Source organism: Nycticebus coucang, chromosome 8 (assembly GCF_027406575.1).
Source record: "Nycticebus coucang isolate mNycCou1 chromosome 8, mNycCou1.pri, whole genome shotgun sequence".
In the NCBI taxonomy this organism is placed as follows: domain Eukaryota; kingdom Metazoa; phylum Chordata; class Mammalia; order Primates; family Lorisidae; genus Nycticebus; species Nycticebus coucang.
This window is the reverse complement of record NC_069787.1, coordinates 28,519,108-28,542,001: the sequence shown is the minus strand read 5'-3', so window position 1 is coordinate 28,542,001 and position 22,894 is coordinate 28,519,108. Positions and strand designations below refer to the sequence as shown.

Sequence of the window (22,894 nt, the reverse complement as noted above, 5' to 3'; positions counted from 1 at the left end):
TCCTGGTCCCTTGGAGGGGTTGTTCTGGACTGGTTCTTCATGTTGCCTGGAGTTTTCTGCTGATTCTTCCTCATGAGTGATTTCTTTTATCTGTTTCCTTGCCCTAATTTTCCTTTCACTTCCTCTTGCTCTTTAAGTTCTCGTGCAGTTGTGGGCGCGTTTAGACCGATTGAACACACGCGACTACTTGCTGGTTTTTCACTGTTTTAGTCTTCCTCTTGGGGTCCAGAAGTCTCTCACTGACTCCCTGTATCCTCACCGAGTGATTATAGGCAGATCCCACCAGCCAGAGATGTCTGGAGTCCTATCTCCCCAGACTCACGGTGCCCAGATGCAAGGAAGCTGTTACTCGGCCGCCATCTTGCTGTCCTTCTGTCCTTTGCTTTTAATCAGACAAAACTTTCTAGAAAAGTTAAAGCTCCCTTTGTCTCTTATTCGCAACCTTATTCATACTTCCATTTCCAGAGAAGCAAACAGCATTACAAATTATGTATGAATCCTTCCAAATTTCCATATATATATATATATTTATGAATATTATATGGTATTACTTATCTGTGTTTTTAAATCTACATACATGATACCATACCATATGTAAGGTACCATAGCCAGTGTGTTTCATTTGATAACAGCTTTTAAAAAATGTATCCCAAGTGATGGATATGGACCTAATTCATTACTTTTAACCACTTTATGATAGCCTGTATTTTATTTGTTCATTTCAGTAGATAGGTATTAGGCAATTTCCAATATTTGAAGAATTTTATTTTAAAGTACGAACTATTTAAAGTAGGAACTAATTTTCCAAAAAAGAATGACAACCAGACCACCACAGCTTCCTAGCTCTAAATCTGAAGACAGGCTGTTGGCTCACAGGAAAAAGAAAGAAAAAAGGGAGCTTCTGCGCCTTCAAGATTCAGAGACACCAGGAGAAAAGAAGCTTGGAGGCGGAGCAAGATGGCAGCCGAGTAACAGCTTCCTTGCATCTGGGCACCGTGAGTCTGGGGAGATAGGACTCCAGGCGTCTCTGGCTGGTGGGAACTGCCTATCATCACTCCTATGAGGATACAGGGAGTCAGCGAGAGACTTCTGGACCCCAAGAGGAGGACTAAATCCGTGGAAAACCGGCAAGTGGTCGCGTGTGTTCAATCCGTCTAAACCCGCCCACAACTGTAAGTTCAGTAGCAGCGAGACTGCAAACCAGAAAGGCCTTACCTGTGAACTGTTTTGATGTCCTTGGACTTGGCACTGAGTTGAACTGCCTTGGGGAAGGCCTGAGCGGGAGTGCGAGAACTTTGGCCGTTGTCTAGGGCCCCAGTCTGAGCCGCTGAGCCAGACGGAGCTAATAGTGTTTGGCGGTGGGTCACACTGGATCCATTGTCAGCGATCTGCCCCGGCAAGCTCCGCCCTCAGGGTCGCAGAGCTAGAAACGGGTGGGAGCCGGTAACCCAGCAACCAAGTAGCCTAAGGGTGGGGTCTGAGCCGCCTTGCAGCCCTAACCCTCAGGGGCAGAGTGAGACCGGTTTTGGCACACTGAGTAAGTGGATAGCCACTTCAGCAGCAATTCTAGCAAGAAAGCTGGGAAAGCTTCTGCTCAACAAGTTTACAAGTTCGAAGTGCCTTTTAAGTAGGCTGAAGAGAGATTAAGGGTGTCTACCTGCTGGGGTTTGAGTAATCAGCAGCCTCCAGTCCTATCTGAACTGTGACTAACATCTCATACCCCAGAAGACCACGTGTTGCCCAGACAATATTCAATAACATATACAAACTGCTTTGTTTTTGGTTGTGTATTTTTTTCTTTCTTTTTTTGCTTGGTTGTTTTTTTTTGTTTGTTTATTTTGACGTTGCTGATATTCTTTTGTTTTTTTAATTTCAATCTTTTCCACACAGATCCCTTTTTTTTTCTCAATTTTCCTAGTTTAATTATAATTTCCCATTGCTGCTTTTTTTAATAACTTCAACTTCATTTTTGCTAGTGTTTCTACCGATATAATTTGGTTTTTCACCCAATTTTATCCCTGTAAAGTTTTCTGTTTGCTTCTTTTGGTTTGATTTATAGCATTTTTGTCTTTCCTCTCTACTTGGTGGAGGTGGGGTACTGTGTCTGATCAGGTTAGCAAAGAGCTGCTGACCTCAAGGGAACCACGCAACTGGGCACCTCCAGAAGGTGGGGGTTTTTTAAGGTTGTGTCAAAGTACCCTACTGTACACCTATATTGCCCTGTCTCCCTCTTTCTGTGCCTCTCTTCTTTTTGTCAATATTCTTTATACCCACCCCCTCTCCTTTCTCTATCTTTCTTTTTTTCTTATCACTCGGTCCTCCTTTCTTTCATCCCCTTTTTTTTTGCTCTTCAACCTTCTCACCCTTCTGGTCCTGTAACCTTTAGTCCACAGGCACAAGAACTTAAAGAGCAAGAGGAAGTGAAAGGAAAATTAGGGCAAGCAAACAGATAAAAGAAATCACTCATGAGGAAGAATCAGCAGAAAACTCCAGGCAACATGAAGAACCAGTCTAGAACAACCCCACCACGGGACCATGAGGTAGCTACTGCAGATGATTCCACCAGTATAGAAATGTTAGGAATGACAGAAAGGGAATTTAGAATACACATGTTGAAAACAATGAAAGAAATGATGGAAACAATGAAGGAAATTGCTAATAAAGTGGAAAATAACCAAAAGGAAATCCAAAAACAGAATCAAATAAGAGATGAACGATATGAAGAATATAAAAAGGATATAGCAGAGCTGAAGGAACTGAAACAGTCAATTAGGGAACTTAAAGATGCAATGGAAAGTATCAGCAACAGGTTAGACCATGCAGAAGAAAGAATTTCAGAGGTAGAAGACAAAGTTCTTGAGATAACTCAGACAGTAAAAGAGGCAGAAAAGAAGAGAGAGAAAGCAGAACATTCCCTGTCAGAATTATGGGACTTTATGAAGCGTTCCAACATACGAGTTATAGGAATTCCAGAAGGGGAAGAAGAATGCCCCAGAGGAATGGAAGCCATACTAGAGAATATTATAAAAGAAAATTTCCCAAACATCACCAAAGATTCTGACACACTGCTTTCAGAGGGATATCGGACCCCGGGTCGCCTCAACTCTAACCGAGATTCTCCAAGACACATTGTGATGAACCTGTCCAAAGTCAAGACAAAAGAAAAGATTCTGCAAGCTGCCAGGAGTAAGCGCCAGTTGACCTACAGGGGCAAATCCATCAGAGTTACCACAGACTTCTCTAATGAAACTTTCCAAGCAAGAAGACAATGGTCATCTACCTTTAATATACTTAAACAGAACAATTTTCAGCCCAGAATTCTGTACCCTGCTAAGCTAAGCTTCAAAATTGACGGAGAAATCAAATCATTTACGGATATACAAACATTGAGGAAATTCGCCACAACAAGACCAGCTCTACAGGAAATACTTCAACCTGTTCTGCACACTGACCACCACAATGGATCAGCAGCAAAGTAAGAACTCAGAAACCAAAGGACAGAACCTAACCTCCACACTGATGCAAAAGATAAAACTAAGCAATGGACTCTCACCAAATAAGACGAATAGAATACTACCACACTTATCCATTATCTCAATAAATGTTAATGGCTTGAATTCCCCACTGAAGAGACATAGATTGGCTGACTGGATTAAAAAACACAAGTCATCCATTTGCTGTCTGCAAGAAACACACCTGGCTTCAAAAGACAAATCAAAGCTCCGAGTCAAGGGTTGGAAGACAATTTTTCAGGCAAATGGAATTCAGAAGAAAAGAGGAGTTGCAATCTTATTTTCAGATACATGTGGATTTAAAGCAACTAAAGTCAAAAAAGACAAAGATGGTCACTTTATATTGGTCAAGGGAAAACTACAACAAGAAGACATTTCAATTCTAAATATTTATGCACCCAATTTAAATGCTCCCAGATTCTTGAAGCAGACCTTACTCAGTCTGAGCAATATGATATCTGATAATACCATCATAACAGGGGACTTTAACACACCTCTTACAGAGCTGGACAGATCCTCTAAACAGAAATTAAACAAAGATGTAAGAGATTTAAATGAGACCCTAGACCAACTATGCTTGATAGACGTATATAGAACACTCCACCCCAAAGATAAAGAATATACATTCTTCTCATCACCCCATGGAACATTCTCCAAAATTGATCATATCCTGGGACACAAAACAAATATCAACAGAATCAAAAGAATTGAAATTTTACCTTGTATCTTTTCAGACCATAAGGCACTAAAGATGGAACTCAACTCTAACAAAAATGCTCAACCCCACCCAAAGGCATGGAAATTATACAATCTTCTGTTGAATAACAGATGGGTGAAGGAAGAAATAAAACAGGAAATCATTAACTTCCTTGAGCATAACAACAATGAAGACACAAGCTACCAAAACCTGTGGGATACTGCAAAAGCAGTTTTGAGAGGAAAATTCATCGCTTTAGATGCCTACATTCGAAAAACAGAAAGAGAGCACATCAACAATCTCACAAGAGATCTTATGGAATTGGAAAAAGAAGAACAATCTAAGCCTAAACCCAGTAGAAGAAAAGAAATATGCAAAATCAAATCAGAGATCAATGAAATTGAAAACAAAAGAATCATTCAGAAAATTAATGAAACAAGGAGTTGGTTTTTTGAAAAAATAAATAAAATAGATAAACCATTGGCCAGACTAACTAGAAATAGAAAAGTAAAATCTCTAATAACCTCAATCAGAAACGATAAAGGGGAAATAACAACTGATCCCACAGAGATACAAGAGATCATCTCTGAATACTACCAGAAACTCTATGCCCAGAAATTTGACAATGTGAAGGAAATGGATCAATATTTGGAATCACACCCTCTCCCTAGACTTAGCCAGGAAGAAATAGACCTCCTGAACAGACCAATTTCAAGCACTGAGATCAAAGAAACAATAAAAAAGCTTCCAACTAAAAAATGCCCTGGTCCAGATGGCTTCACTCCAGAATTCTATCAAACCTTCAAGGAAGAGCTTATTCCTGTACTGCAGAAATTATTCCAAAAAATTGAGGAAGAAGGAATCTTCCCCAACACATTCTATGAAGCAAACATCAACCTGATACCAAAACCAGGAAAAGACCCAAGCAAAAGGGAGAACTTCAGACCAATCTCACTCATGAATATAGATGGAAAAATTCTCAACAAAATCCTAGCCAATAGATTATCAGCTTATCATCAAAAAAGTCATTCATCATGATCAAGTAGGCTTCATCCCAGGGATGCAAGGCTGGTTTAACATACGCAAGTCCATAAACGTTATCCACCATATTAACAGAGGCAAAAATAAAGATCACATGATCCTCTCAATAGATGCAGAAAAAGCATTTGATAAAATCCAGCATCCTTTTCTAATTAGAACACTGAAGAGTATAGGCATAGGTGGCACATTTCTAAAACTGATTGAAGCTATCTATGACAAACCCACAGCCAATATTTTACTGAATGGAGTAAAACTGAAAGCTTTTCCTCTTAGAACTGGAACCAGACAAGGTTGTCCTCTGTCACCTTTACTATTCAACATAGTGCTGGAAGTTCTAGCCAATACAATTAGGCAAGACAAGGAAATAAAGGGAATCCAAATGGGAGCAGAGGAGGTCAAACTCTCCCTCTTTGCTGACGACATGATCTTATACTTAGAGAACCCCAAAGAGTCAACCACAAGACTCCTAGAAGTCATCAGAAAATACAGTAATGTTTCAGGATATAAAATCAATGTCCACAAGTCAGTAGCCTTTGTATACACCAATAACAGTCAAGATGAGAAGCTAATTAAGGACACAACTCCCTTCACCATAGTTTCAAAGAAAATGAAATACCTAGGAATATACCTAACGAAGGAGGTGAAGGACCTCTATAAAGAAAACTATGAAATCCTCAGAAAGGAAATAGCAGAGGATATTAACAAATGGAAGAACATACCATGCTCATGGATGGGAAGAATCAACATTGTTAAAATGTCTATACTTCCCAAAGCAATCTACCTATTCAATGCCATTCCTATCAAAGTACCTACATCGTACTTTCAAGATTTGGAAAAAATGATTCTGCGTTTTGTATGGAACTGGAAAAAACCCCGTATAGCTAAGGCAGTTCTTAGTAACAAAAATAAAGCTGGGGGCATCAGCATACCAGATTTTAGTCTGTACTACAAAGCCATAGTGCTCAAGACAGCATGGTACTGGCACAAAAACAGAGACATAGACACTTGGAATCGAATTGAACACCAAGAAATGAAACTAACATCTTACAACCACCTAATCTTTGATAAACCAAACAAGAACTTACCTTGGGGGAAAGACTCCCTATTCAATAAATGGTGTTGGGAGAACTGGATGTCTACATGTAAAAGACTGAAACTGGACCCACACCTTTCCCCACTCACAAAAATTGATTCAAGATGGATAAAGGACTTAAATTTAAGGCATGAAACAATAAAAATCCTCAAAGAAAGCATAGGAAAAACACTGGAAGATATTGGCCTGGGAGAAGACTTCATGAAGAAGACTGCCATGACAATGGCAACAACAACAAAAATAAACAAATGGGACTTCATTAAACTGAAAAGCTTCTGTACAGCTAAGGAGACAATAACCAAAGCAAAGAGACAACCTACACAATGGGAAAGGATATTTGCATATTTTCAATCAGACAAAAGCTTGATAACTAGGATCTATAGAGAACTCAAATTAATCCACATGAAAAAAGCCAACAATCCCTTATATCAATGGGCAAGAGACATGAATAGAACTTTCTCTAAAGACGACAGACGAATGGCTAACAAACACATGAAAAAATGTTCATCATCTCTATATATTAGAGAAATGCAAATCAAAACAACCCTGAGATATCATCTAACCCCAGTGAGAATGGCCCACATCACAAAATCTCAAAACTGCAGATGCTGGCGTGGATGTGGAGAGAAGGGAACACTTTTACACTGCTGGTGGGACTGCAAACTAGTACAACCTTTCTGGAAGGAAGTATGGAGAAACCTCAAAGCACTCAACCTAGACCTCCCATTTGATCCTGCAATCCCATTACTGGGCATCTACCCAGAAGGAAAAAAATCCTTTTATCATAAGGACACTTGTACTAGACTGTTTATTGCAGCTCAATTTACCATTGCCAAAATGTGGAAACAGCCTAAATGCCCACCAACCCAGGAATGGATTAACAAGCTGTGGTATATGTATACCATGGAATACTATTCAGCCATTAAAAAAAATGGAGACTTTACATCCTTCGTATTAACCTGGATGGAAGTGGAAGACATTATTCTTAGTAAAGCATCACAAAAATGGAGAAGCATGAATCCTATGTACTCAATCTTGATATGAGGACAATTAATGACAATTAAGGTTATGGGGGGGGAAGCAGAAAGAGGGATGGAGGGAGGAGGGTGGGGCCTTAGTGTGTGTCACATTTTATGGGGGCAAGACACGATTGCAAGAGGGACTTTACCTAACAATTGCAATCAGTGTAACTGGCTTATTGTACCCTCAATGAATCCCCAACAATAAAAAAAAAAAAAAAAAAATTAATTTAAAAAATAAATAAAATAAAATAAAATTCAAAAAAAAAATAAAAAAATAAAAAAAATAAATATCCTCAGCTTTTCAACATAAATTATGCTCAATTTTATTTAAATGACTACTACCAAACTAAAATAAATTTATATACATTGAAGCATTAAAAAAAAAAAAAAAAAAAAAAGAATGACAACCAGTATTAAACCAGTAGTTTATTACAGTATACAAAGAGTAAGGAGAAAAATATTCTATACTTTCTTCTAGTCCCAGGATTCTTGGCCCCTGTAGTATGAGGTCAGACAATTAAGTTCTGTCTGACAATTAAGAATTTGTCCTAGAAAAAGCACTACATCCCTCATTGCTGAATATCACTATGGTCACCTTCGAAGTACTCCCCTTGGAAAGCTATGTACTAACACCGGTACCTAGTTCACCCTAAAGCACTTACCTTAGGATGAGTTCACAAACTTAATTGTCAGACCTCATATCATGATAGCTCTGATAGCCCTTCCAGAAAAAGAGTTCAAGATTGCTTTGAAGGATGGACTAGGCCCTGGCATTTTTGCATAGCTTCCCAAGGGGAGTACTTTGAACGTGACCCTAGTGAGATTCAGCAGTGAGGTATGTAGCGCTTTTTCTAAGACGAGTTTCTGAACTAATTGTTTGATCTCACATGTCAGAGAGCCCATTTACCCTGATGTATGGACAATGCAGTATCAATGGCATTGTTGGAAGGGAGGGTACATAGCTCTTGCAGACTCCTCAAAGCCATCTATGCTACCCAAAAGGATGAAGAACCACTATTTTTAAATGCCTTCCACTCATAGTGGGACATAATTGTTGGCCTTCTGTAGTTTTGCCTTTTACCACCACTTTTTGGAAGCATTGCCATCTTTTACTGTGGTTCACAATTAAATTAAATTCAGCCATTTAATAATAAAAATTCACTGAGTATCAGTAGCTGGGACTAGTTGCCAGTAACAGATACAAGAACAAGTCAAGACAGTCCCCAGTTTTCACTAAGTTGAATGCCTAGTAAGAAGGTAATGCCACAGCTGTAGAGTTGCCTAAGTGTGGTGCTATTGGCATTTTTAGGGGATAATTTTTTGTTGTGGGAACTGGATGTTTAGTAGCATCCCTGGCCTCCACTTACTAGATCCGATCGCCTTTACCCACTAGTTGTGACAGCCAGAAATGTCTCCAAACACTGTTATATGTCTCTTGTGGGGCAAAAATCTGCCCAGGGGAGAACCGCTGTCTTGATGTGATGAACAATCCCCAGAGAAGTATGGATTTCAGTCTCTAAGCTGCTTCCTTTAATGAACCATCCGTGCAGAACGGAGGCATGAGCTCACGCTGGAGAAGAAACACTGATGGGAAAACTCAGAGAAGGAACATCTTGTCTTGGCAATGTCACAAGTTATTGTGTGACTTTGGACAAGTCATTTGTCTTTTCTGAGCCTCTGTTTTTTTTGCTTTGTACAATAGGATGGTTGTATACTTCTAGTTATAAAATCTACAGAATACTTGACATCTGAGTCTTTGGTGAATGATCAAGATGGGCTTGAGAAACCAGTATTTGGAAGCTGCTGTGTTTTGAGAAAAAATAAACACACAGAATGTGCTCTGCTAAATATGTTATGTCATCAAAGGCAACTTTTTTTTTTTTATTAGAAAACATAGCTTCTGGTTGCACTCGCCACATTACTTCTTTTTTAAATGATCTTGTCAATTGCTTTTCTCATTATAAAGCAATCATGTAGACTCTATTAACAAGAACTGCTGCCTGTTTATCTCTCTCTTATAAATTTGGTCTTGAAGAAAGGGGGCCAGATTTATAGCCAATGACATTTTAAGAGTTCTTTCTCTTAGCAACAGAATAGATACAGCTAATGAAAGTTTCCCTAGATCATTCTCTCAATGTGATCTTGGATAAATTCTGAAAATATAGTAAGGCCAGTTCCACTAACAATAGACCTTGAGTTTCTGTTGTGTCAATGGTGATATGGACATGAGTTCATTTGTGCTTAAATGGATACCAGAAACGGGTGTCATTAAGGCAACTACTTAGCCATTAAACAGCTTGGGTTTTTAGTTCTTAATCTATGTCAGGATTCCAAATGGACAGAAAGGAGACTTGGTACTGGATATTGTCAAACTCTCCCCTATAGAACTTACCTGGAAGTCATTTCCCTCAGTCTTTACTTGGCTGGCTCTTATTTTTTATTCAATGACCAGCAAAAAGATAATCTCTTCAGAGAGTATCTTCCTATCCACCCTAGATAAAGTAGCCCTCTACATTCTCTACCTTTTTGGAGTGCCTGGTGATGGACTGTATTTCCCTATTATAAGGGAAGCCACATGAATATGGGGGTTTTATTGACTTATTAATTGCTGTATCATCAGCACCTAGAACATAACTGGCACATAGTAGGGATTCACAAAGCACTTCTTGAATGAATTAATAAAATGCTGCCTCTTCTCTCTTTGGTTAACTCCTATTAATCATTGGGATCTCAGCCAAGGCACCATAGCCTCAAGGAAATCTTTTCTGTTCATCTGGGTTTTGTCAACTTGCCTGATTATACATTCTGGATAATGCCATAAATCTTTCTCTCCTCTTGACACACTCTTGGTTCTCATTCAAGGATGATTTTTGTTTCCCAAGAACATTTGGCAATATCTGGAGACATTATGGTGATTACAAGTGAGGAGGAAAAATTCAGTGGTTTCCTCTGTCACCTAGTTAGTAGAGGCCGGAGATGCTGTTGCACATTCTGTAATCACAGGATAACCCCTCAACAAGAAAATATTATCTAGCCCTAAATGTCAAGAGGGCTGAGGCTAAGAAACCCTACCTTAAACAGATTGGTAATTTTATATTCCTTTGTATAACTCTCTGGTTAATACCTGTCTTCCCTATTAGACCATAAAATAATGATTAAAACGTGAGATTTAAAGCCCAATGAAACCTTATCCAGCCACTTAACAATTAGGACCACCATGCAAGACATTTAACTGTAGGCTTTGCCAGTTTCTAGATGGAGCTAATAGTGAATTATGTTAGAAATAAGCCACACATTAGTACTTTTTGGTAGAAACAAAGCAGAGTGGATATTTAGCCAATTAACCATAAATAACAGAATCCAAGAAGCAAATCCCCCAATGGAGAGAGCCATATCCTGCAGAGTATTTAAGAATTAATATACAAAATAGTCAGCCATAGGAACACATGAAAGAGTTTTGCTATGGCCTGATTACAAGTAGGAGTTGCGGGAAAACAGAGAGCCTCATAAAACAGCCCGGCATATCTCTGAGCTGTTTTGACCAACAGCTTTTCCTGGCATGGAGCCATAGCCTGCATCTCTGTAACTCTGAGCTATAGAAAAAGTCAGATGCCCTTTCCTGTTTTTGTCCACAAGCCTTTTCTGCAACAAGTTGAACATCTCTAATTGCTTAAAACCTGCCTCCTGAGGAGGAGACAAGATGGCTGACTGAAGCCAGCTTTCCACAGAGGCTCCCATCCAGTAGGAGAGTTAAAGGACAAAAATTCAGCAAGTAACCTGGTGGATTTGAGCTGCACTAAGAGAGAAGGTTGAAGAATGCACGTCAACCCCGCTGAGGTGAGCTGCGACCACAAGGATACAAACAAAAGGTACAAAATCCATCACCAAGCAGACGGGAGTCCCCTCCCCCATAAGAATGGCTCAGAGTGCCCCACAAACAATCAGGCAGAGTTCAAAGGTCCTCCCACTACACTCCACAGGAGAGACCCTCTAAAAACTGGACCTACCTCCCCTACTAGGGTGCCACGGCATCCTCCTGCACCCTAGTAGGGTGCATAAAACTATATAAACTGTATATAGTCTCTACCTGGAATTCTGAGCTCCCAGCGCTCCCCTTTACTCACACTGAGGTCTGAAGACCAGTCCCAGTTGGTGGAGAGGGGACAGCACTGGGGTGGCAGTTCCCTGAGGCACAGTGCGACAGCCGTCTTTTGGTGACAATATGGCCAGGCATAAAACTGTGTAAAGTTGTGTGTGTTCTCTGCCCACAACCCCAGGCTCCCAGCGCTCCCCACACTCCCCTCTGCTCTCGCGTCAGGGTCTGGAGGCCTGTCCCCCAGACTCTTGGGCGATTGCTCGAGGGGTATAGACAGTGCTTGGCTGCAGCCGGTCAGTGCAGACTCTGGGGTACAGGAGTGGAGAGAGGATGGTTGGCTGGAAGAGAGCTACACCAGAGCAGCGGTTGCCTGAGCCATAAAACAGCAGCCCTCTTTTGCTAGCAGTACGGCTTACTACTGAATATTCTGAAGCCACACCCCCTGTCTCCCTGGGCAACCAGAGACTCTGAGTATAGAATTTGCCTGAGGCTACTCCAACTTGCAAACCAGGGAAACTCCCAGGGTAGGGCTGACCCAGAGGTCCGCTTTACTAAACCTAAGATGCACCTGGCCCTCAGGGGATCATCAGCCTATAGACAATACAAGAGCAAAGACAAGCTAATTTGGAACTCAATGCAGCTTCTCTTCTACAGAGGAACCACAGAGTTGTTCTATTCTGTTCTGTCAGTAACATTAATCAGGGGCGAGACTGGACCTGAGTGAAAACCCCCCAACCTTCATCAAGCACCCAAGGTTGTCAGGCCTCACCTCCTCCTGCTAGAGAGAGGCACAGCACAGCGGCCTGGCAGACTTCCTTGTGATTCAGGCAGGTACAAACTTCTGGAGTACCAATTCAATACAGGCAACTGGGTCAGACAACTGCAGGGCTATCAGTGACTGGGTGTGACAGTGGTGCAAAGTGGGGAAGGAGGCATCAACCTTCCCAGAATGATCTATTGGCTGGGTGGCTCCTCCTGACTCCACGCAGCACTGGAGCAAGCCACACCAGAGTAGTCACCAGACCCCTATGATCCAGTTCACAGAGACCTCTTAAACTCTCTCACCGGAGACAGGTGAAGACTGAGACAATTGATTTGGACTTTTTGAACTGAACCAATCGCCTGAGGACAAATCAGGTGGTGCCCTGGGTGCACAGTGGTACGAAGTTATGATTTTTCTTTTCCAATTGTTTGCCGGTGGGGGGTGGGGTGATTTAATTGCTGATACTTCTCCACAGCTGAGACTTCAATCCAGAGTATCTGTTTCACTAGGGTAGAACAGAAACCAGCTGAACACAAGACAGAACCACTTAGCCCTACCACACCAGACAGGGCCCCAGTTTCTCAGGCCACAACACTGTACAGGCCCTTGACAAAGCCCCAGGGGAAAAAATCAAAGGGAGTAAAACAACCATGGGGCGGAATCAGCAAAAAAACTCTGGTAACATGAAAAACCAGAATAGATCAACCCCCACAAGGAAAGATATGGCAGATGCAATTGAAGATCCCATTCATAAACAACTGGCTGAGATGTCAGAAATCGAATTCAGAATTTGGATTGCAGACAAGATTAACAAATTGGAATTAGGAATTCGAGGAGAAATACAAAAGTTGTCTCAAGAATTCAACGAATTTAAAGACAAAACCCTCAAAGACTTAGACATACTGAAGCAAGAATTTGCAGCCCCCAAAGATATGAAAAATACAGTAGAATCCCTCAGCAACAGAATGGAGCAAGCAGAAGAAAGGATTTCCAACATTGAAGATAAAGCCTTTGAACGCTCCCAAACTCTCAAAGAGGAAGAGAAATGGAGAGCAAAAAAGGATCATTCTCTCAGAGAGCTCTGGGATAATTCGAAGAAGGTGAATATCTGAATCATAGGAATTCCAGAAACAGATGAAGTGGCCTCACTGGGCACAGAGGTCCTTCTGCATGAAATTATGAAAGAGAATTTTCCACACATGCCTAGAGATTCTGAAATTCAGATAGCAGACAGCTTCAAAACCCCAGCATGACTCAACCCCAATAAGACATCCCCCAGGCATATCATAATTAACTTCACTAAAGTTAATATGAAGGAGAACATTCTCAAAGCTGCCAGGAGAAAGAAAACCATTACCTTCAAAGGGAAGAATATTAGAATGACTGCAGATCTCTCTGCTGAAACTTTTCAAGCCAGAAGAGGGTGGTCACTGACTTTTAATCTCCTAAAGCAAAATAACTTTCAACCCCGGATCTTGTATCCAGCTAAACTGAGTTTCATTCATGATGGAGAAATTAAATACTTTAATGACATTCATATGTTGAAGAAATTTGCCATAACCAAACCAGCTCTTCAGGATATTCTGAGACCTATCCTCCATAATGACCAACCCAATCCTATACCACAAAAGTAAACTCACTCAGAAACTTCGGATCAAACTCCAATTTCCACACTGGCAAAAGGATTAAAAATGCCCACTGGATTTTCTAAAAACTCGATACCCAAAACTTCACCAGACTTATCAATACTCTCCATTAATGTGAACGGCTTAAACTGTCCTCTAAAGAGGCATAGGTTAGCTGACTGGATCCAAAAATTCAGGCTGGATATCTGTTGCATACAAGAGTCACATCTTAACTTAAAAGACAAATACAGACTCAGGGTGAAAGGATGGTCATCCATATTTCAGGCAAATGGTAATCAGAAAAAAGCAGGTGTTGCAATTTTATTTGCAGATACAATAGCCTTTAAACCAACAAAAGTAAATAAGATCAAGAATAGTCACTTCATATTTGTTAAGGGTAATACTCAATATGATGAGATCTCAATTATTAATATCTATGCACCCAACCAGAATGCACCTCAATTTATAAGAGAAACTCTAAGAGACATGAGCAACTTGATTTCCTCCAGCTCCATAATAGTCAGAGATTTCAACACTTCTTTGGCAGTGTTGGATCGATCCTCCAACAAGAAGCTGAGCAAAGAAATCTTAGATTTAAACCTAACCATCCAACATTTGGATTTAGCAGACATCTACAGAACATTTCATCCCAACAAAACTGAATACACATACTTCTCATCAGCCCACGGAACTTACTCCAAAATCGATCACATCTTAGGTCACAAGTCTAACCTCAGTAAATTTAAAGGAATAGAAATTATTCCAGGCATCTTCTTGGACCACCATGGAATAAAACTTGAGCTGAGTAACAACAGGAATCTGCATACTCATACAAAAACATGGAAGTTAAATAACCTTATGCTGAATGATAGGGGTCAGAGATGAGATTAAGAAAGAAATCACCAACTTTTTGGAGCAAAACAACAATGAAGACACGAACTATCAGAACCTCTGGGACACCGCAAAGGCAGTTCTAAGAGGGAAATTTATAGCACTGCAAGCCTTCCTCAAGAGAACAGAAAGAGAGGAAGTTAACAACTTAATGGGACATCTCAAGCAACTGGGAAAGGAAGAACATTCCAACCCCAAACCCAGTAGAAGAAAAGAAATAACTAAAATTAGAGCAGAATTAAATGAATTTGAAAACAAAAGAATAATACAACAGATCAATAAATCAAAACCTGGTTTTTCGAAAAGGTCAATAAAATAGATAAACTTTTGGCCAACCTAATCAGGAAAAAAAGAGTAAAATCTCTAATCTCATAAATCAGAAACAACAAAGACGAAATAACAATAGACTCCTCAGAAATCCAAAAAATCCTTAATGAATATTCCAAGAAACTGTATTCTCAGAAATATGAAAATCTGAAGGAAATTGACTGATACATGGAAGCACGTCACCTTCCAAGACTTAGCCAGAATCAAGTGGAAATGTTGAACAGGCCCATATTAAGTTCTGAAATAGCATCAACCATACAAAACCTCCCTATAAAGAAAAGCCCGGGACCAGATGGTTTCACATCAGAATTCTACCAAACTTTTAAAGAGGAATTAGTACCTATATTACTTAACCTGTTCCAAAAGGTAGAAAAAGAAGAAAGACTACCTAACATGTTCTATGAAGCAAACATCACCCTGATCCTCAAACCAGGGAAAGAGTCAACAAGAAAAGAAAATTATAGACCAATATCACTAATGAATATAGATGCAAAAATATTCAACAAGATCCTAACAAACAGACTCCAGCAACACATCAAACAAATTATACATCATGACCAAGTTGGTTTATCCTGGGTCTCAAGGCTGGTTCGATACATAAATCTATAAATGTAATCCAGCACATAAACAAATTAAAAAACATAGACCATATGATTCTCTCAATCGATGCAGAAAAAGCTTTTGATAATATCCAGCATCCCTTCATGATCAGAACACTTAAGAAAATTGGTATAGAAGGGGCATTTCTTAAACTGATAGAGAACATCTGCAGCAAACCCACAGCCAATATCCTATTGAATGGAGTTAAATTGGAATCATTTCCACTCAGATCAGGAACCAGACAAGGCTGCCCATTGTCTCCATTGCTTTTTAACATTGTAATGGAAGTTTTAGCCACCGCAATTAGAAAAGAAAAGGCGATCAAGAGTATCCATATAGGGTCAGAAGAGATCAAACTTTCGCTCTTTGCAGATGATATGATTGTATATCTGGAAAACACTAGGGACTCTACTACAAAATTCTTAGAAGTGATCAAGGAATACAGCAGTGTCTCAGGTTACAAAATCAACATTCATAAATCGGTAGCCTTTATATATACAAACAATAGTCAAGTTGAGAAAACAGTTAAGGACTCTATCCCATTCACAGTAGTGCCAAAGAAGATGAAATATTTGGGAATTTATCTAACAAAGGATGTGAAAGATCTCTATAAAGAGAACTATGAAACTCTAAGAAAAGAAATAGCTGAAAATATTAACAAATGGAAAAACATACCATGCTCATGGCTGGGAAGAATCAACATTGTTAAAATGTTACTACCCAAAGCAATATATAATTTCAATGCAATCCCTATTAAAGCTCCTCTGTTATACTTTAAAGATCTTGAAAAAACAATACTTCGTTTTATATGGAATCAGAAAAAACCTCAAATAGACAAGACATTACTCAGAAATAAAAACAAAGCAGGAGGAATTACGCTACCAGACCTCAGACTATACTACAAATCGACAGTGATCCTAACAGCATGGTATTGGCACAAAAACAGAGAAGTAGATGTCTGGAACAGAATAGAGAACCAAGAGATGAACCCAGCTACTTACCCTTATTTAATCTTTGACAAGCCAATTAAAAACATTCAGTGGGGAAAAGATTCCCTATTTCCCAATTCAATTCACCATTTCCCAACAAATGGTGCTGGGTGAACTGGCTGGCAACCTGTAGAAGACTGAAACTGGACCCACACCTTTCACCATTAACTAAGATAGACTCTCACTGGATCAAAGATTTAAACTTAAGACATGAAACTATAAAGATACTAGAGGAGAGTGCAGGGAAAACCCTTGAAGAAATCGGTCTGGGTGAGTATTTTATGAGGAGGACCCCCCCAGGCAATTGAAGCAGCTTCAAAAATACACTACTGGGACTTGATCAAACTAAAAAGCTTCTGCACAGCCAAGAACACAGTAAGTAAAGCAAGCAAACAGCCCTCAGAATGGGAGAAGATATTTGCAGGTTATGTCTTCGACAAAGGTTTAATAACCAGAATCCACAGAGAACTCAAACACATTAGCAAGAATAGAACAAGGGATCCCATCTCAGGCTTGGGCAAGGGATTTGAAGAGAAACTTCTCTGAAGAAGACAGGTGTGTGGCCTTCAGACATATGAAAAAATGCTCATCATCTTTAATCATCAGAGAAATGCAAATCAAAACTACTTTGAGATACCATCTAACCCCAGTGAAACTAGCCTACATCACAAAATCCCAAGACCAGAGATGTTGGCGTGGATGTGGAGAAAAGGGAACACTTTTGCACTGCTGGTGGGAATGCAAATTAATACATTCCTTTTGGAAAGAGATATGGAGAATACTTAGAGATCTAAAAATAGATCTGCCATTGAATCTTGTAATCCCTCTACTGGGCATATACCCAGAAGACCAAAAATCACATCATAACAAAGATATTTGTACCAGAATGTTTATTGCAGCCCTATGCATAATTGCTAAGTCATAGAAGAAGCCCAAGTGCCCATTGATCCACGAATGGATGAATAAACTGTGGTATATGTACACCATGGAATATTACGCAGCCTTAAAGAAAGATGGAGACTTTACCTCTTTCATGTTTACATGGATGGAGCTGGAACATATTCTTCTTAGTAAGATATCTCAAGAATGGAAGAAAAAGCACCCAATGTACTCTGCCCTACTATGAAACTAATTTAGGGTTTTCACATGAAAGCTATAACCCAGTTACAACCTAAGAATAGGGGGAAGGGGGAATGGGAAGGGAGGGAGGGGGGAGGTGGGTAGAGGGAAGGGGATTGGTGCGATTACACCAGCGGTGCATCTTACGAGGGTATATGTGAAACTTGGTAAGTGGTCTGTGAAGCTAGTGAATGATGCCCCATGAATATATCAATGTACACAGCTATGATTTAATAAAAAAAAATAATAAAAATAAAAATAAGTAGGAGTTGCCATATGTATGGCTTTGGATATTGGTGCAGGGCCTAGTGAACTGAGTCTATAAAAACCTGAGATAAAATATGTATTAAAAAAGCAATGAAGCCTCCCCTTCATTCAAGAGAAGAATAGAATTCAACAAAGAAGAACAAATGTTCACATCCACTTAGGGTGAAAAAAAAGATTACGTAGTGGTCAAAAGAAAGCCTTGTTGGAGAATGACAGCTCTTTGGGACTTGTAATGAGGCCCAAAGTCGTCTTCCTCTTGAACTAATTTTGATAGATCTAAAGAGGATGACCTTGTTTGTTATAAACTTAAAAGGATCAAAATAAAGTAAGAATAGCTCCTATGTCCTTTAGATTGTTTCCTAAAATTTTTAATAAAAATTCAGGATATCTGAGATTTCATTTTGTAATTCTACACTTTTCAACTAACAGATTCTGTCTGAGTTGCTGGCAGCCTAACGTAGCATAGTCTTGTTGGCAGCCAGTGTGCTTCACTCAAATGTGTACCTCACCAAGAGATTGTAATACATACTTTGAATTGAATTTAAAACAACAAAAAATTCATTTAATCCTGACTGCCTTTAAAGTTATCCACAAAGACCTTTTTACTGGTTTCTGTTAGGAATTCAAGTCTCAAAATTTCTGTTCCTCTCCACAAATGCAATAATTTGAAGTGAGAGACTGTTAGGAAACAGATGTTAAAAGAAACTTTGTTTATTTTCTTCTTATTTTTGATTTTAATCTTTTCAAGTTTCCAAGGACTCAAAACAGATGTTTGTGACCTGCATTGATTTTTTTCTTTTAAGCCACTAAAGAGAAGTGATCCCAATGTGTTAGAGAGAAATCCGTTTAATCAGTAGTTAGATTTGATCTACTGAGTTCCCAGATAATTTTTTAATCATTCAAGATAAATCATGACACACATTTTTAAACAATAATCTTTACTATGAAAAAAACTTCTGTAAAAAAGGACATGCTATAAAAATGCACAGTGCTGATCTTGAAGTAGACTTCAACTATTTACTTTGGTGCCAATTTCTAGAGAGGGTTCTATTTATAATCTCCAGAATCCAGATGACTGCTTTTATCCTTTACAATTACATTTAAAGGGACAGAAATAAAAGTTGTCTTTTGTCACTCTCTTTCCCATCTCTGAACCTGAAACCTCCTGGCTATAATTTCCCTGGTGATATAGTTTGGATATTTGTCCCCTCCAAATCTCATGTTGAAATTTGATCCCTGGTGCTGAGGATCAAAGGGTCCCTCATGAAGGGTTTACTGTTGTGGTGTTGGTAATTGGTGAGTTCCTGCAAGAGCTGGTCGTTAAAGGAACCTTCTTCCTAGTTCCCTTGCTTCCTCTGGTACCATGTGATCTCTGCACACACTGGCTCCCCGTCCATGTCCACCATGAATGGAAGGAAGCAAGCTGAGGCTCTCACCAGATGCAGATGCTGGCTCCCTGTAGAACCATGAGCCAAATAAACCTCTTTTTATTTACAAATCACCCAGCCTCAGGTATTCCTTTATAGCAACACAAATATGAACTACGTCACCTGGGCTATCCCTTGGCTAATCAGTGGTTCTTATACATGAGCAATTTTGTTCCTGTGAGACATTTGACCATGTCTGGAGATATTCTTGATTGCCACGACTGGCTGGGTGGTGGGTGTGCTACATTTAGTGGGTGGAGGCCAGAGATGCTGCTAGACATCCTATAGGATAGTCCCTACAAGAAAGAAGTATCCAGCCCAACATCTCAAAAATGCCAAGGTTGAGAATCCCTGATCTGTGATTTTTTTTTTTTTTTTGTAGAGACAGTTTCACTTTATGGCCCTCGGTAGAGTGCCGTGGCTTCACACAGCTCACAGCAACCTCCAACTCCTGGGCTTAAGCAATTCTCTTGCCTCAGCCTCCCGAGCAGCTGGGACTACAGGCGCCCGCCACAACGCCTGGCTATTTTTTGGTTGCAGTTTGGCCGGGGCTGGGCTTGAACCCGCCACCCTCAGTATATGGGGCCGGCGCCTTACCAACTGAGCCACAGGCGCCGCCCTGATCTGTGATTTTTATCACTAGCATTAATGGAATCAAATGCGAATGTGCCTGACTAACAGATTTTAGTAGATTATTTTAAAAACAAAATTAGCCTTTACTCTCTTATTTTTCAAGCAGGTTAAAATATTAATGGGAAAAATCAATAATTTCCTCAATTAAACCTCCCGGCACCTAGACTCTATTATTGACCTTTCAAAATAACTTCTCTATTCTGGTACCTGAGACAACAATGTAACTCTAGCTAGTGAAAGTTCTACTGGCAGAGTCATCCAAGGATATCGAGGGCTGGCACTTTTCTGGGACTTCAGAGAAAAGGCTATTGATTTACAGTAGTCCTTTTCTCTTAATGGGCTACACTCTGTTGTGGTGAGATTTTATTCTGAAATGTCAAAATAAAAGTGATGATGTTACCATTGATGGCCCAACATTTTTAGAACTGTGCTGTCCCTGAAGGCACAGGCCAAATATAATGAGGCACACATGGCCCACTTTGCAGGGTTGCTTGAAAATGATGTGCTGTCCACAGGAGGTGCTCGAGAAATGTTCCTTGGCCATTTTTTCTTAGATTGGATTCTCCTAGAAGAAAACTTTGAGCCAAGAATTAGGTTCTCCCCTGAAAAACTGCTGAGAGAATGGGGTAAGTAGGACAGGAAAGGGAACAAGGTCAGGCAGGGATGTGATCTCAGCTAGCCCCAGCTGCGGGCTGACTCTGAGCCTGTCCTATACACGACAGCTCAGAGTGTATCCCACCTACAGCACAAGAGCTGAGTTTTTATATTCTCATACCAGTCGGCCATTGGCTGTTTTGGTGAAGGGAACAAACTCACATGCACTTTTGGCTACCCACCCAGGTCCCAAAGACAATCCATCCTCTGCTTAAAGGTCCCCTTTGGGAAGAGTTAAAAGTAGAGCAACCAGACACTGGTAGTAGCAGGGATCTGAAGGGATCTGTGACTTCTACAGCCTCATAGTCTTGAAGTGTAGCAATGAATGTAGTTTATGGAATCTAAAACATTCATTCACTCAATCATGCACTCAACAAATACCTGTTGACCCTTCCATCGTGGATTATGAACTGTGCTAGGAACTGGAGATAAATATGTGTCCAGCAAACAGACCGTTACAATATAGTGCTGGAGCCAGGAGTGAAGTGTGCTGTGGAAGGACACCTAATCAGCCTAGGAGAAATGATCCTGCAGGAGGGAGCCCTGAGTTGGAGAGTTGAAAGATAGGTAGGTGATAGACAGGTGCAAATGTCTAGAGGTCAGGGATGGGCAGCAGAATCCTTACTTCACAAGCTGGAAAACATATCCTTTGAAATTCTTGGGAATGGTTAAAAAATAAAAATGAAAACAAAACCCTCCAGTGACCCATAAATGGCGATATAGATCCCTGCCTACCTTGGTTTAAGAACTGGCTCTATCAGATAGCTTACTCTCCGAAACAATGATAGGTGTGGAGACCACGACTTGCTTCAAAGTCAGCATCCAGTTTTTCCTCTTTCCGCCATCTTGGGGCCTGTGGAGGTCTGCTGGGAACAGAACTTCTAAAAGGCAAATATGTCTGGAAGGCTGTGGTCCAAGGCCATTTTTTTGCTGGCTATAAGAGAGGTGTCCGGAACCAAAGTGAGCACACAGCTCTTCTTAAAATTGAAGGTGTTTATGCCCGAGATGAAACTGAATTTTATTTGGGCAAGAGATGTGCTTATGTATACAAAGCAAAGAACAATACAGTGACTGCTGGCGGCAAACCAAACAAAACCAGAGTAATCTGGGGAAAGATAACTCGAGCCCATGGAAACAGTGGCATGGTTCGTGCCAAATTCCAAAGCAACTTTCCTGCTAAGGCCATTGGACACAGAATCCGTGTGATGCTGTACCCTTCAAGGATTTAAAGTGATGAAAAGTAAATAAAAGTGGATTTGTGCTGTTGTAAAAAAAAAAAAAACAAAGTCAGCATCCAAAGACACAAGAACTAAAATAAAATGGTCACATTACCCTGTGCTGGACATAGTGAAACTCAGCTATGTGAGTGTGGCCGAAAGAAAAGCATCCTTTAAAATATACCTCCTTTCCACCCTCCACTGCTTCAGAAGAAAAGAAGCCACAGCTAAACTGCAAAAAGAAACACAGAAGTGATTTCTTGGTTTTTGATCCTCCAAACTCTGTTGGATTTAAGGGCAATTAATGGATCTTCAAAAGAAATTTTGAATACATATATTTTTTCTTAGTTCCTGACTTTAAAAGCTAATCTACTCTATGATGAAACTTATGATAATTATTAAAATAAGTACAGTCATAGTAACTATTATTTATAGGGCCCTCTATTTGTCAAGCACTGAACTAGACACCGTACTGTGTAAAACTCATAAGTATTAGCTTATTTCATCTTCCCAGAAACACTATATTCCCTAACTGTAGTTATTCCCATTTTACACATGAGGAAGCAAAGGTCCATGCATAGTAACCAACCTAAGGTCACATGGCTTTAAGTAACAGAGGCAACATTCAAACACAGTCCCTTTGACTCAAAGCTTACATTCTTTGGAGGGAATATTAATAGTTATCCCCTTACCAGTGGTGTAAAAATTATTTCTTTCATAATGCATATAATAATAATTATTATTATAAGCCCTTACTCAGAGTAGTACGCCAGGTGATGAACTAAGTGGTGAGTATAGTCCTGCCACCTCACGTCCTCAGTCTGGTTGAAAAAGCGGAGGTCTAAATAAACTGTTAAAGTGCAAAACAAGGACTGTACTAGAGAACTCCCTGGAATAAGAATTCTGAGTTTCTGGCCGAGT

General features: G+C 40.0%; 1 pseudogene; it reads left to right on the top strand.

The window, feature by feature from the left end:
* Positions 1-21,650: 21,650 nt before the first annotated feature.
* Positions 21,651-22,020, top strand: LOC128592360 (60S ribosomal protein L35a-like; annotated as a pseudogene).
* Positions 22,021-22,894: the final 874 nt, after the last annotated feature.